The sequence below is a fragment of the Macrotis lagotis genome, chromosome 2 (assembly GCF_037893015.1).
Source record: "Macrotis lagotis isolate mMagLag1 chromosome 2, bilby.v1.9.chrom.fasta, whole genome shotgun sequence".
NCBI classification, from domain to species: Eukaryota; Metazoa; Chordata; class Mammalia; order Peramelemorphia; family Peramelidae; genus Macrotis; species Macrotis lagotis.
The window spans coordinates 117111339-117127402 of NC_133659.1; the positions used below are offsets into that span (position 1 = coordinate 117111339).

Below are 16064 nucleotides of genomic sequence, written 5' to 3' on the forward strand. Positions count from 1 at the left end.
TGTAGCTCTTAATTGTGTGATCTGAATTAGTTATCTTTTTGAGGTCAATATGTGAAACTAGATACCTGGCCAATGAAGACAATTCAGAACTGCAGCACACGGCCCTACAAGATATTTGTTGACTTTAAAGCGCTTTCCCAGGCTATGAGTATAGTCTATTGCAAAAAATACTAGACTTGAAGTGAGGTGATTTGGATTTGAGTAATAAAATCTAGGAATTAGAGCTGTCAGAAAGTGGAATGCATTGCTTCAGAAAGTAGTGGGTTCTCCTTCCCTGGAGTTCTTTGAACAGAGGCTGAATGGCCAGAGATATTTTAAAAGGGATATTAAGTATAGTTTTGATGACTCTTTCTGTCACTGACCCCAAGTAAGATGTTTCTCTGTGTCACTTACTTCACAGGGTTGCTATGAGAAAAGTGCTTTGTAAAATACTATATAAATATGAACTATTATTTTAAGACTTCTTGAGATCAAAGACTAGATTTTCCTGGCTAAGAATCAGATTGAAAAAATTTCTAGCATAAAAAATCAAAACACCAATGGTTTCATCAAGACCTTGCCTTAAATCTTACAGTTCTTAGGATCAACTGTCCCTTGAACCTGAGCTCTTTGTAAACCTAGTTTTGTTTTTTCTTCATTAAAGTATCAGTACTTCCCAAGGAGTTTCAGATGAACATAGTTTTTGTGGATATATATAAGATGACCAAATCTCTCAGCTGGAAGTTATTTTACAGGATACTAAACTCAACCCATACTACAATAAACATTCCTTCCACAATATACCTGAAAGAATGCTATATTTTGGAATCAGAGGACCTGTGTTCAAATTCTAGGTCTTTCACATACTATCTTTGAAACCTCTGGAAGGAAATCTCTCTAGGCCTCAGTTTCCTCATTTACAAATTGAGTAGGTTGTATTAGATGACTATGATACTAAGAGGTTGATTATTATTATTTTTGGCCAAGCATAGGAATTTATAATTATTCTTATTCAAATTTTATTTTGCTGATTAGCCTGGGGCTCTAGCCTGATGATCCTTCTGGATCCCATCTCTGGTATTCACTATGTTTTAGATACCACTCTTGACTTATTATTTTTGAATTTGAGAAAAAATGTTTAGGATTTCATCTAAGTTATACGCAATTTTAAAATAGCATGGCATTAAGAAGAGATTTCTGGAAGAGGGGAAGAGCAGTCAAAAGTCTCATAGGACCCCAAAAAAGAGTGCATTCCAAGTTGATCTGAAGCATGATTAACTTCAACCATTAAACCAGTTCTGAACTCACCTAATTGTATTACTGTTTTCATCCCTTTTTTCCTCTTTCTTACAGGAATGACAATGTCTTGATTAAAAACTGGGCAGCTAGGTGACCCCAGTGGATAGACCATTGACCTTGGAGTCAGGAGAATGGGAGTTTGAATCAGACATTTGATACTAAGTAGTAGTCAGACCTTGGACAAGTCACTTAACCCTGATTGCCTTGCATCTGGGACCATCTCCAGTCATCCTGATTTATTCAAAACTGGCCACTGGACCCAGATGACTCTGGAGGAGAAAATGAGGGCTGGTGGCTTAGCATAGAACTCTCTCACTCAGATCCAATTCACATGCTTGCCATGGCATTACCTCCCTGATGTCATGGTCTTCTTTGAGAATGAAGGAAAAACATCATCATCATTAAAAGCTAGGTTAACTATGCCTGCAACATTCAGGTAACCTACTGATCTATCAAAAAGGGAAATAAGACTAGTTTGCAATGACTTGTTTTTATTGGGGTTAAATGACTTGCTCAGGATCACACAACTAGTATCTGAGACTGGATTTGAATTCAGGCCATCCTAACTACAGCACCGGGGCCCTATCTAATGATCTATTTTTGATGGAAAGATGCTGGTTTTGGGATCACTATTTTTCCTGATGTGCAACATCTAGGCCTTTAATAATATATTCTAGAATTTTGTCTGGATTTGAAGTCAAATTTAAAAATGTGCCTCGCCATTATATGATGAATTTAAGCAAGAATTTGATTATTTTCTCCTTTGATTTTACAAATATACAAAGTTCTTCACAGATTGACTTGAATAAGTGTAGAGTTAAATACATCATTTGAAAGATTTAAGATGCTTATGTAATTTATCATTGGTTTTCTTGTTCTTCCTTCCTGAGCATTTATATTTACCAATAAAGTTTAATGAAATGGTCTTAGCCCCAGTCTAACAGTTTAGCTATCTCTGTTTTCCTGTGTTACCTCCCTCAAGATTCAGCTCTATCAGTGCCATTGGCAAGAATTTTTGTCTTCCTATCCTCACAGAATCAATTTCCCTGCTTATCTGAATGTGGTAATACTTATTTTCTTCTCACTTAGCTCCCTTTGCTAAGATAATAATATACTGGATAGTTTAATGATCTCTGCTTTCAAAAATTTGGCATTTCTCCATAACTTCCCAAGTTCTTTTTTGGGTGAATCAACATGCATGCTCTCCTGACTCTACCATGAAAAAATGTAATTGGGGACAACTCATTATACCTCCTTGGGTTTAATTTTTATTATCTGTATGTGGGTCAGTAGGCAGAGTACTGACCCTGGAATGAGGAAGACATAAAATAAAATCTAATCTTAGACACTTATGAGTTATGTGATCTTGTGCAAATCACTTAACCACTGCATGTCTCAGTTTCCTCATCTAATAAAATGGAGATCATAATAACACTTTTCTCCCAGCATTTTTGTGGGGATAAAAATGAGACATTTGTAAAAGAGCTTACCAAGTACTATATAAATATTAGCTACCATGTAATATTAGCTATTGCTTCAGCTGTGGCAGTTGCTCCTGCCTCTACTAACTACTAACTACTACTACTACTACTACTACTATTACTACTATTACTACTTCCTTACTACAAATACCACTACTATTAATACTACTTTTACTACTTCTACTACTGCTATTACTATTCTAAAATGAAGGGATAAGACTTAACTTAATAACTTGTGTGCTTTCCTCTAACTCTTAATCTATCCATGACCCATGTCTCCAATAGTGCAACACTCAATTCAGAGAATATGCAAGATTCATTGAAAAAGAGCTCTTAGCCAGGGTGCATAGAAACTGTAGCCCAATTCTTATATCTTCCCAGAGATATTCAAAATATTTGTAATGAAAAAATTCTTCTTCTTCAAGCATTCTAAGGAAAGCTACAGCTCTATTATTTTTTTTGGGAGAAATGAAGAAAAACCTTAAGTTTCTCTGGGAACCATGAATGGATAATCCAAATATGAGTTCCCTCTTATTTTCACAGTCATGGTGGGTTTCTGAAGAAAATTATTATCCTTGACATTTGATCAGATTTACTTAGTAAGAGTGTATATAATACATACTGGATCATTCTCCAAGTATTATTTTCAACTGCAGTACTGAATTATAGATGAGTTCCTAGTGGATATAAATATTTCCCTCTGCTTGGTGTTTTGCCCACAGGTGGTATAATACCATAAATATCAATGAAAACTCGTAACAGGCTCAATATACTCAAGGTATATGAAAAAGCACATGAGCTCTCTTTTTTTGTTGCTAACATAATTTTATTTCTTATCTGTATTTAAAAGTGAGACAGGTAAGCAAGATGACAGCCACTCTGTAATGAAGTATTTTCTCGAAGCCCAATTTCATAGTTGCAGTGTTTGGTTTAAAATGAGTCTCTATTTATGGAGTCTGTCTGGTACATTGTAATTTGTGCAGCATGCTGAGCCCATCTAATTTAAGTACTAATCCCCATTTCATGATCTTTAGGGGAGTTTCCAGCACAGTGTGTGGGAAATGAGGTGCTCAACTCATGTTCTTGAGTTCCTACTATACTTCTATAAAGCTAGACAAAGATAAACACAAAACAGCCGAGCAGTTAGGGAAAAATCATAATCTTGGATGTCTAAGGAAATGTCATGGAAAGTTTTCATCTATGGATTTCAAATATTTCTTCAGCAATATAGACTTGAAAGGCATCAACATTCTTCTGGTACCTTAGGAGAATAGCTATGAGATATGGCTGCCATTTCTTAATCTTTTGTATATTGTAGTTTATTTTCTAAAATATTTTCATAATATGATCACAGAATAATTTCACTTCAAACCTGTGAAGTTGTAGGTCAGGTTACAAAATTATAAAATGTTAGAGGAAAGAGAGATTTTTAAATAATAATAGTTGTCTTTCATGTCCAAAGAGGACTATGCCATCATATACATGATGGCATGACTTGCACATTATATTTATTATAGTGAGGGGAGTGTTGTGCAAAGACATTCTTCTCACTGACTTTTCTGAAACTGTTTCATCCTTTGGTCTGATTGATAGGAAACAAGACTTCTGGTGATGTCTGGATGTTGTGGGAGTCCTTAGTTTTATGGATGTGGTTTCCTGCCCCTATTTGCAAGGCACCATGATGCTCCAAGAACACTGGGAATAACACCAATATGGTGAGTTTTGGCAACAACTATATGACAAAACATAGTTAATCGTTCTTGATAGTTTAGCTAACTTGCCTTTGATGGTCTAATTATCAGCAAAATGATTGACACTAGTCTTTTGCCAGTAAAGTAAAACCAATCTGTCACATGTTGGACTACTCAATATGTTGGTACAATTGGTGAAAAGCTTACAGCAATTTGCAAAGTCATGTTGTCATTTAAGGGTCTATGCTGCTCTACACTGTTCTCCTCTGCAAGTACACCCACCTGGGCTGGAGGTCATTGGATGCTGCCAGAATTGGGATCTTAAAAGTCATCTAATATTACTACATTTTGCTGATGGGTAACTCAGGCTAAGAAATATTAAATGATTAATTCTAAGTCACATTACAGTGAGTAGCAGAATCAAGATTTGAACCCAAGTCCAACATCACCCCAGTGCAAAAATTCCTCTACAGTATCTTTGACAATTGTTTTATCTAGCTTCTGTTTGAACAGTAGCTTGTTACCTTTCAAGGTATCTTTGAATAGTTATAATTATTATATTCAGTCAAAATCCAATCTACCATTGATGTAATTCTACTGGAATTACAGCATCCAAATTCTTTATTATTATTATTATTATTATTATTGATTTTTGCATGACAATGGGTTTAAGTGACTTGCCCAAAGTCACACAGCTAGGCAATTATTAAGTATCTGAGGCCAAGTTTGAACTCAGATTCTCCTGACTTCAGGGCTGGTGCTCTATCCACTGCGTCATCCAGCTGTCCTGGAATTACATCTGGAACCAAACAGAATATGGTTAACATTTCTTTTACACCATGGCCCTTAAATGCAGGGTGTTCCAAAAGCCTTGGTATAGTTTTAAGCATTGTCATATTATGATCATTTCTATTTTAAGTCTTCTTTTCACTGGGTTAACCTTTCATGTTTCCTTCAAACATTTTCATATGCTATTTCTAGTTACATCTGTATCTTGGTCTCTCTTCTAGATATGCTTCAGTTTTTTAGTACCCCTCTTAAAATGTGGCACCTCACCACAATACTTAGTGTGATTTGAATCTGCAAAGAATATAACAGGATTGTCAGTTCTCTTGCTTTACTATGTCTTTTGGCTAGACTTATAAGAAGTACAATAGCTAGAAGATGGAAATCGTTTCATCCAAAGGACTGGATCTAGTTTAGGCAAGGCATGCGTATTTCGAGATTGAATATGAGACTGAACTTGATTCAGTTGAAAAAAAATCAAACACCTGTGATATATAAATCTGTTGAGACAGTGGTGTAGTGGATAGATGATTGGCTTTTGAGGCAGAAAGACTGAGGTTCAAATCTTATCTCTTGCACAAATTATCTGTGACTGAACAAGTCAATTAAATTCTCAGTGCCTCAGTGCCTCAAACTCTCTTCAACTATTAATACCAGAGAAGGGACTGGCCTATTTTGGTAAAAGGAAATTGTTCATTTGAATGTACCCTCTAACAATGAAATAAAATCTAGTTCCTATACCCCTAAATACAGATCATTGCCCTATATGCTCAAGATTAAAAAAATAAATGAAGTAAGACATAGTCTCTGACCTTAAGGAGCTTACCATCCAGTAGAGAGGATAAGATGTGCATAAATTAATAAGATTCAAAGTTTGGAGTGACAAAGGTAAAAGAAAAATCTAGAGGAAGTATAAGAAAAGTTGATGAAGATTTTGTCTTAAATAATCCACCTTTAAAAGGCTATTATCAAACTGTGTGAATGCATTTCCTAAAATACCTCCTTGATGAAAGGGGCACCATTGATTAGTGGATAGTTTTCTGGATCTAAAATTAGGAAGAATTGAACTTAATTCTGTCTCTAATGCTTACCATGTGATGATGGGCCAAATGACTATCTAGGCATTCTATGAAATGAATTTTTGGGGTGCTTTGTATACTTGATAAAACCATTTTTGCCCACTTTATCTGCCTCTCTAAAGAATCCTTCTGAATTGTGCCTTTGTTTTGTCATAAGTTTCATTTATAGTGAGAATGTTAAAATTGATAAGATTTGATTTTACATGTATAATTAATATACAATTGCTTGCCTTCTCAATGGATAGAGGAGAGACTAGAGGGAGGGAGAGAATTTGGAACTTAAAATTTAAAAAGTATTAAAATAAACATGATACATTTCTTTTAAAAAAGAGATTACTATGATTCAGGTTCTTGAGTTGTCTGACTACTTGCTGGCAATTGGACAAGGAGGTTATGTTTAGAGTTAAGTTAGTATTTAATAGTCTAAAAATATTGTAAATTTTAGAGCTTTTTGCAATTTCTTATCACTCTCCCACAATCATTGAAGAAAAATCAATTGGCCTCATGCTGTTGAAGATAATTTTGTATTTAACCCTGTGTCATTATTTGCCATGATCCATTTTCATTCCTTAGTGGTCGATCTATTAGTGATGAGTTTCTCAATATGGAAATCAACTGATTTTCGGAAAATCCTATCAGTGAGACCACATTTGAAGCTTTCTAGTCCTGTTAAACTTTCCAGTGCTTGCACTCAGATAGCATAGCTTTCCAGAATCTAGGACCACCTCCAATACCACAGTGAGACATTGAAATAAGTTTCTGGATATCATCGATCTCATCATCTTAACAAAACAAAGAATGAGTTTCACATGACTTATATTTCATGAAACAGTATTAGCTCCTACTGGTCACTTCTTTTCTAAATACTCACAAACCATCTGTTTAATAAATGTTTGATGTTGTTTCCAGAATATTCTACTTCACTTCTGTTTGAAATAAATCAAGATGACATTTGTCCAACTTTAGTTTTCTGTCAACTCTCCCTTTCTTTATTCCTCTTTAAAATGTACTAAATGGCACTACAATCATATAAGGTAATTTCACTTCCTTGAAGTATAATTCACTTGAGTATGGAAATATGAGCTCATCTAAAACTGTTAAGACATAGCACCATATAAATTATGCTTCTTCTAACCATTCCTATTTGAAGATAAGATAAAGGGAAGATAGATAAAGGGAAGCAAAGTAGGAGTTAACTAATGCTATTTTCTCTTTATCATCTGTTTATATTTCACTGTATTTTTCAGACAATAGACCTATCTGTTCCTTTTTCTTTCTTTTTTTTCTTTTCTGTTCTAGAGTTAGCTTAAAAGGTTCAAAGAAGGTTTCTTAGCAATTTTTTTTGGCTACCTCCTAGGTCAATCTAAGACATTTGTGCTATTCTTTATTTTTCTTTTATCACATGTCCCTTCTATCTTTTGCTTGTGCCCCTTTAAAAATCTGAGTGCAGAGAATTTCTTTTGTAGACTTATTCTTTCTTTAGAGCCTGCTCTTTTTTACCCTCCCTCACTGTAATAGTTTGTCACGATAGTATCAAAATTACATTTTTTCTGTGAAGTTTTTAAAGTCTGTTTTTCTAAAACCTATAATACACATTTGACCCTACTGAGCATACACTTTCTTGGCTGTACATATATATATATATATATATATATATATATATATATATATATATATATATATATATATGTAATACAGGGTAATTCTTTAAGGAATTTAAATTTAAGGAATTTTAAAATGATATATAGTCACTTTCTTACAAGGTCCTTTTTATTTTCATTTCATGACCTGATTCTTTCTTTTTTGGTTATGTAATTCCTTTCTTCTCAACAGTTTGAGAAATTAAATTTCCAGTAAGGCTGGTCAATGATTTATTTTAGATTCATATTTTATTAGAATAATAGTTCTGGCAGATAAATAGTTGGGAGTTTCTCATTACTACTTCCTCTTGCTTCTGTGTCAGTTTTCTAAGATATATCGAACTTCTGGTGAAGGGCATGAAGTAAATGGTCAGCAGCCATGGATGAAGTTTGTTTCTTGGATGTCCCTTTGAGAATTAAGAATGGGTTAGAAATATCAAAAGTATATCAGAAAGGGCAAGTGGAGAATCAGAGAGGATGCCAGAAATGCCAAAGGGAAGGGAACAGGAGGAAGAAAGAATGAAACACAGTCTAAGTTGCCCAGGGTTACATTCTAATGGATAAGATCATCTTGAACTGAACAGATAAATGTGGAAAAGAGGAACCGAAAAGTCAAGGAACAAAATCATGGAGAATTCAGATGAAAAAAATGAATCTAAGTAATTGCAGTATTTTCATAGTTATTGAGTGATGAAGATTGCTGATAATGAGCTTCTTTTGATGAATTTTTAGGTCTTAGTTTTCATATCTAATCTAACATCTTAAAGGGATGATCAAAATACAGGGAACAGCATCTATACCCTCTATCTGGTTGGAAAGTTCTTAGGATACTTCCATAGCAATATAATTTTCCATTTCTCTCTTTTAAAATCCTCCTCTAAATATCCATCATAAGCCTACTAATTCATGTACTTCCATAAATGTACATAACTTCTTGACCTCAGCACAATTTTATACACTTTCCATTAGGTCTATTCCTTTTTTGACAAAGTATGCCAGAACCACAGAATCATAGTACTTGAGTGTGAAAAAGGATCTTAGAACAAACTAGTCCAATTCATAAAAGGAATCTCTGCTATTACATACTGGACAAGTGCTCGTCCAGTCCCTGTTTGAAGGAAAAGGGAAGAAGAAGCTCTAGAAGCAGCCTATTATTGCATTTTAGAGTAATCTTAACTGTTAGGAAGTTTTTTTGACCTCAAACCTAAGTTGGTCCTTTTGCTATTTCCACCTATCATGCCTGGTTTTGCCCTTCTGGGTTTAAAAAGAAGTCTAACCCTCCCCCCCCAACACACACACACACACACACACACACACACACACACAAACACACAATGATTCTTCAGATGTTTGGATAGAGCTATCATGTTTCCCCTGATTTCTCTTTTCACCAGGCAAAACATGTCCAATTCCTTGAACTGATGCTTATGGCATGAGCTCAAGACCCTTCATCATCCTGATTATCCTCCCAAGGAAAGTCTCAGGCTTATATTTTAAACCATAGTTTCTAAAAATTTCAGATGAGATCTGATGATGGCCAAGACATTAAGAAATAGAGAGGGATTATTATCTCCCTAATTTTGGAAGATTGTCCCTGTTAATTTAGCTCAAGATCACATTGACTCTTTTGACTGCTATACTATACTATTGACATACTGAGTTTGCAGTCTAGTAAAACCATAAGCTTGAAAAAAAAGCTTTTGAGCATAATTCTGTCTGATCATGTCTCAAACATAGTATATTTATTGATTTTTTAATACCTAAGGGCCAAACTTTACATTTACCTTTTTTGAATTTCATTATTACATTCAGTCCAGTGCATCATTTTGTTGAGATCCTTTTGAATCCTGACTCTTTGATAATCTTGTGGTAGCTTTCCCTCCTAGATAGGTGATACTTGCACATTTGATGGACAACACCATCTTAGCACCAATCTAAGCATAGAATTCTGTACTACTGAATGGAAGTCCTGACATGTTGACATTGGTCCATTAACAACTACTCTCTAATTCTACCCAAACATCCCTCTCTGAATCCAACTGACTGTATTATTTTCTAATCCATATCTCTCTATTTTCTCTATAAGAATAGAAGATCCTTCAACAGAGAGCTTTCTTAAAATCTTAGTAACCTATATGCACAGTATTCCCTTTACTAGTTGGATTACTGTACTTAAAAAGGAAATAAGATTAGTCTGGAATGGCATGCTTTTACCCTTCCATTTATATATTCTAGTACTATAGCACCAGGTCTTTCTGACTACCATGAGATTATGTTTATCTTTGTGATAAAATACTTTGTTAATTACTCATATTCTGTGCATTGGTATATAAATATCTAAAGTCATAGGTATTAATACTTATTAACATCTACATAGTTCCTTACAGTTTATAATTGATTTTCTAATAATATTGATGTGATATAGACAAAATATAAATATTATTCCTATTTTATAGATGAGGAAACTGAGATTACATTGGTTTAAAGTAACTTGCTGTGATTAGAACACAGATTTTCTGATTTTAAGACTGTTAACATTCATGATCATCTTTGTACTTATTTTTTTTTTTTTTTAGTTTTTTTGCAAGGCAATGGGGTTAAGTGACTTGCCCAAGGCCACACAGCCAGGCAATTATTAAATGTCTGAGGTTGGATTTGAACTCAGGTACTCCTGACTCCAGGGCCGGTGTTCTATCCACTGCGCCACCTAGCTGCCCTGTGCTTATTTTCCTCCTGAAAAATACCAAGTACTGCCAGTGAAATGCTCAGCATTATATTGTAACCACTAGATACTGGCTTCAAACTCAGGTCCCTTTCAACTGAAGGTCCAGCACTCATTTCAACATACTATCTCTCAAAATATATGAGATTCTGCAATGAAGATCCAACAACACTTTTGTGAACAAAGTTAAAGATGAGATGAGAAAACAAACTGAGTGAGGTTAAATGAATAGGAGATTGAAATATCACATGGGCATTTAAATCCTTCTTTCATGAAACATTAAAGTTGTTAGAGAGATACAGGGAGAAAAGGGTCTTTCTACCATCTTTAAATTTCACTGCTAATTAACTTAGAGCATTATGGGTCCACTGATATAAGCATTGATATAACCCTAATTTTCCTTTGATTATACATATAAGAAAGAGTTATAATGAGAACAATGGCATCCTGAGAACAAAATATAAATTCTTCTATCAGCATCAATTATTTTGTATTTTTTTCTTATTTGCTATAAGAAAATAAAGTCAGAATGTGGGAATATATGGCAATCCTTTGAGATAAATAGCATCAAGAAATGAATCCTGTGATTGTTTTTATTCTTAATGATTATGTGCATGAGAGCCAGGAGACATTATACATAGTAAAAGCAATATTGTAAAATAATCAATTGAATGATTTAGTTATTTTCAGCCACAACATTATCTAAGACAATTCTGAAGGATTTAAGTTTAAAAAAATGCACCTCCAGAGAAAGAATTGATGGAATCTGGATGCAGATCAAGGAACACTTTTGAAAAACTTTCCTTTTCTCTTTTTTGTCTATATTTCTTTTACAACATGACTAATATGGGGATTTATTTTGCACGACTGCACATGTATAACCTATATCAAATTTCCTGCCTTCTCAGTAGTGGGGGGGAAGGTTGAAGGGAGAGAGTTTGGAATTCAAAATTTAAAAAACAAGAGTGTTATAAGTTGTTCTTATGTGTAATTAGAGAAAATATTAAAAAAAGAAAGTGAAATTAAATTTAAAGAAAAGGAAAATGAGAAAATGATATTCATGTTTATTTAGCTTATAATTTTCATTGTTACAATAAACAATCCCTATACAACATATAGTAATAAAAAACAAAATCATTGATTTAGAATTGAAAAGATCTTTAGAATTTAACTCCAACCTCTCATTTTATAGATGAGGAAACTGAGGCTTAGAGAGGCTAAGTCCTTAATTTTGGTATGAAAGACAGCTATACATCTACTAAAATCATTATTTTAATGCTTATATTTTTAGTTTAATTAATATGAACTTTACTTATGACTAAAGAGCTAGTTCCCTTCTGTGAATAAAGCATCTTTAAATTGAAAGACCATTGATTTTTTGGAATTAGAATACTTGGACTTCCTTTGACTACCTGAGTTTAGGCAAAATATTTCATTCTCAGGGCCTCAGTTTCTTCATCTGCAAAATGAGGAAGTTGTACTAAATGACCTCTGACAACCCATTCTGCTCTAACTTCTAGATTCTACAATATTTGTTGTTGTCATGGACCTCTTGGGCAGCCTAGTGAAGCCCACATGTTTCTTCTCAACAATGTTTTTATGTGGTTTTTTTTTTTGGCAAATAAATGGGTTTAAGTGGCTTGCTGAAGGCCACACATCTAGGCAATTATTAAGCATCTGAGGCTGGATTTGAACTCAGGTACTCCTGACTCCAGGGCCGGTGCTCTATCCACTGTGCCACCTCAACAATATTTTTAATGGAATAAAATATAATTCATAAAATTACAAAGGAAACCAATTACATTTAAATGTATTTATCAAAATATTTAAAAACCTCACAAGTCCATAGGACTCCAGATTAAGGCCTCCTCTCTAAGAAAAAGGAGATCTGGCTTCTAGAGGCTGTAGTTATACTCATTGGTGAGATTTGATCATGGCTATGGAAGGGGAAAGGTCAGCTGAATCACACAATCACTACTGGAGAGAAACTCATTTTGGTTTAAAATTCTAAGATTGTGTATCTATGGTTGGCTAATTCTTTGGGGATGAAGGATAACTCATTTGCAGAGGTATTCATAGGTTGACCAATAGATGGCAGTAGGTCTCAGTGCAAAGTTATTCTTAAAGACACTTGGACGTCACTTTCTTGTTCTATTCTACCTGACCTGGTTAAATTAACCAACTCTGATGCTTCTGGGGATATTCAGTCTAATTTTGCTTTTGTATTTCGTGTTGATTAGCAAGGACTTAAAAAACAAAAAACTTCTTTGTGTCCCAAAGAGGTACACGTGCAAATAACCACTTTAGAAATAATTATCCGACAAATAAGTCCCATGCCCTGTCATCTGGCAGTATGTTACAATACATTCCATCCTATTCTTGCAACTTGGACATATGACAGATAATTCCTTTGTCAGCTGTGGATAAGTTCCTTTGGAATTATCATGTGGGCTGAAGGACATTTCAAATGTCAGTCAATAAGCATTTATTAGATACCTTCTCCACCCCAGATACTGGAGATATAAAGAAATAAAGGTAACTTCTTCACCCTGAAGTTTTTAAAATCAAGTCCCTCATTTGATGAGTTCACCATCTTTGGGAGAGACCAACATACAAACAACCATGTGAAAATATGGTATTGACAAGATAAATTGGAGAGGAAGAGAAATTACATAAAGGGAGGCTCTAGAAGTCTTCTCATTGAAGATTGAATTTTAGGTAGAAGGAAGGAAGCTGGCAGAACAAAGATGAGGAAGGATAGAATTCTAGCCAGGAGGGATAGTCTGAATCAGGGGACAGGACATCATGTTTGAGGAACAATAAAGAGGCATTCTGGGTCACAGAATGCATGGGAAGGGTAAAGGATTTTATATGTTTCTGGAGGTGATAAATAATGCTAAATAAATAAATAAAATAAAAATAAATAAAAATTCCAGTACTATCACTTGAATTTATTGAATAGAAGGATGGTGAAACATATTCATACCTGTGCTTTAGAATGATTACTTTTATAGCTTAAATGGAGAATAACCTGGAATAGGGATAGATTTTTAACATAGAGAATAGCTAGACATATATTACAATAGTCAAGGTGTGAGTAATGAGGGTCTGAGATGTGAACAAATATTAATGATAATATTAATTGAATAAACTTAAAATTGCAATTTACATACATTTATTATCTTTTTTGTCTAAGCAAATTCTCCCTCTTCTGGGAGACATAGTGTAATTATGATAACTATCATTTTATAGACAATTTGAGACTCAGAAATATTAATAAATGATTTTCTCAAGGTCATATTAGTATATAAATGTGAGAATCAGTATTCCAATCCAACGACCTATGATTCCAAATACAAGGTTTTTTCTATTGTATCATGGTTCCTATCACAAAATGAAAGAAAGAATATATTAAATGTTTGTTGAATTGAATGGACTAGATGAGAGGCTACAATGAAATCTCAAATCTCTGAGAAGAGCTGAGTAATGTATTACCAATCTCTATTATATACTTAGGGTTGAACAAGAATATTATCCTCAAGAAGTTTAGAATTTAGTTGAGAAGATAGATATGTACATAAAATATAGATAACTTGCATGGTAGTGTAGAAGACTGAGAACTGTACTTGAGGTTAGGAAGACCTGACTTCAAACTGGTCTGATACTTTATAGCTATGTGACTCTGTCTACCTCAGTTTCCTTATTAAATGAGAATAATAATAGAACTTACCTTCTATGGTTATTGAGAAGATCAAATGAAATAATATAGCAAGTGGTAAACCTTAAAGTGCTGTATTCATGCTATTTATAATTAATAATTGGATTCTTGCTATAGTCATTGTTATTGTTCACTCATTTCAAAGATACTGAAGTGGTTTGCCACTTCCTTCTCTAGTTCATTTTATAGATGAGGAAATTGAGGCAAACATGGTTAAATGACTTCCTGGGTAACATAGCTGGTAAGTATCTGAGGTCAGATTTAAATTCAGGAAGACAAGTCTTTCCAACTCCATGGCCTAGATTCTTTCCACTGTGCCACCTAAATGATGTATTGATAATTTCTTTTATCTATCTTTCCTAGGGAAATAATGCATTTGTTTTGTGGAGTTTAACCTAGAAATGCAATGCCTAGAAACTCCTAAGAGTATTGATCCCAACAGATTTTGGGTGTAAACCTAATAGGATGGTGAAAGAGATAGGAAGTATTTTCCTCAAGTTTTGTCAGCATTTAAATGGAGTAGTAAAGTAATCTAAAAAGCCCCTTTCAACTTTGAAATCTTAATCTTAATCCAGTTCCTTCATTCATAGTAGGAGACATTTTATATGAGTATCAAGTGCAACAAACTTGCATAGTTTATGAATAAGAAGAAATTTCTTAGAATCAGAAGTCATATTTTGGGGTACTATTGAGGCTCAGGAATCATGTGTCCCACAGATTATAAGCTCCTTGACAATAGGTGTGGCCTGCTACAACTCAGGTATGTGTTTGAACATTTACTTGAGAGCCAGGTTGAAGAGGTATACCATGAACATTTTTTTTTTTCAGGTTTTTGCAAGGCAAATGGGGTTAAGTGGCTTGCCCAAGGCCACACAGCTAGGTAATTAAGTGTCTGAGACCAGATTTGAACCCAGGTACTCCTGACTCCAAGGCCGGTGCTTTATCCACTACGCTACCTAGCCGCCCCACCCATGAACATTTTGATGTCATGAAAGTACCAACACTTAAAGTCATGAAAACAATCTCTTGACTTTATTGTTGAATACCCAGACTTTTACAACAAAACTTATCTCAGCCATGACAAGTCAGATGGAACCCAGCTGTGTAGCTTCCCTGATTAAATTTACAATATTTATCCTTCGAAGTCTGTAGACTTCTTATCAGAAAGCTTCCCACACACCTCTAGCACCACAGATGTTTTAGGTCAGGGTTTACTGGTGAACCAACAAATCCATTTAATGATCAAGAATACATGCATATCTCAGGTGACAAAGGTCACCAAAGATGACTGAGGGTGGCTCTTAACAAATAGGGACTATTTTATTTTGAATTTGTATTCCCCAGTCCCTAGCACAGAGTCTGACAGTTGGGGCTTAATTAATACTTGTTGATTGACTGATTTTATACAGAACATCTATGCATTTTTTTTCCTTTTTGAGAGATAGCCTGGCAAAATGACTGGAACTGAAGTTGGGAAAACCTGGGCTCAAAACCTTCTTGTGACACTGAAAAGATTCATGATTATACTTGGGTCTTTTTATCTCTCGAAGTATTAGTTATCTTCTCTATAATGTGTAATAACATGTAGAAAATAACTTATCTTACAAAATTGTTATATAATTATTCCTCCCACATTAGGACTTTCCCATCACAGTTTTCATACATAGTG

General features: G+C 34.3%; 1 long non-coding RNA gene across 1 annotated transcript in view; it reads right to left on the bottom strand.

Annotated features, from left to right (window-relative positions):
• Window positions 1-8229: 8229 nt before the first annotated feature.
• Window positions 8230-16064, bottom strand: part of LOC141511160 (uncharacterized) — a 116530-nt gene continuing 108695 nt past the window's right edge. Inside the window, exon 4 of the long non-coding RNA XR_012475273.1 lies at window positions 8230-8362. This is a non-coding gene — a long non-coding RNA (uncharacterized LOC141511160). The remainder of the gene's footprint in view (window positions 8363-16064) is intronic.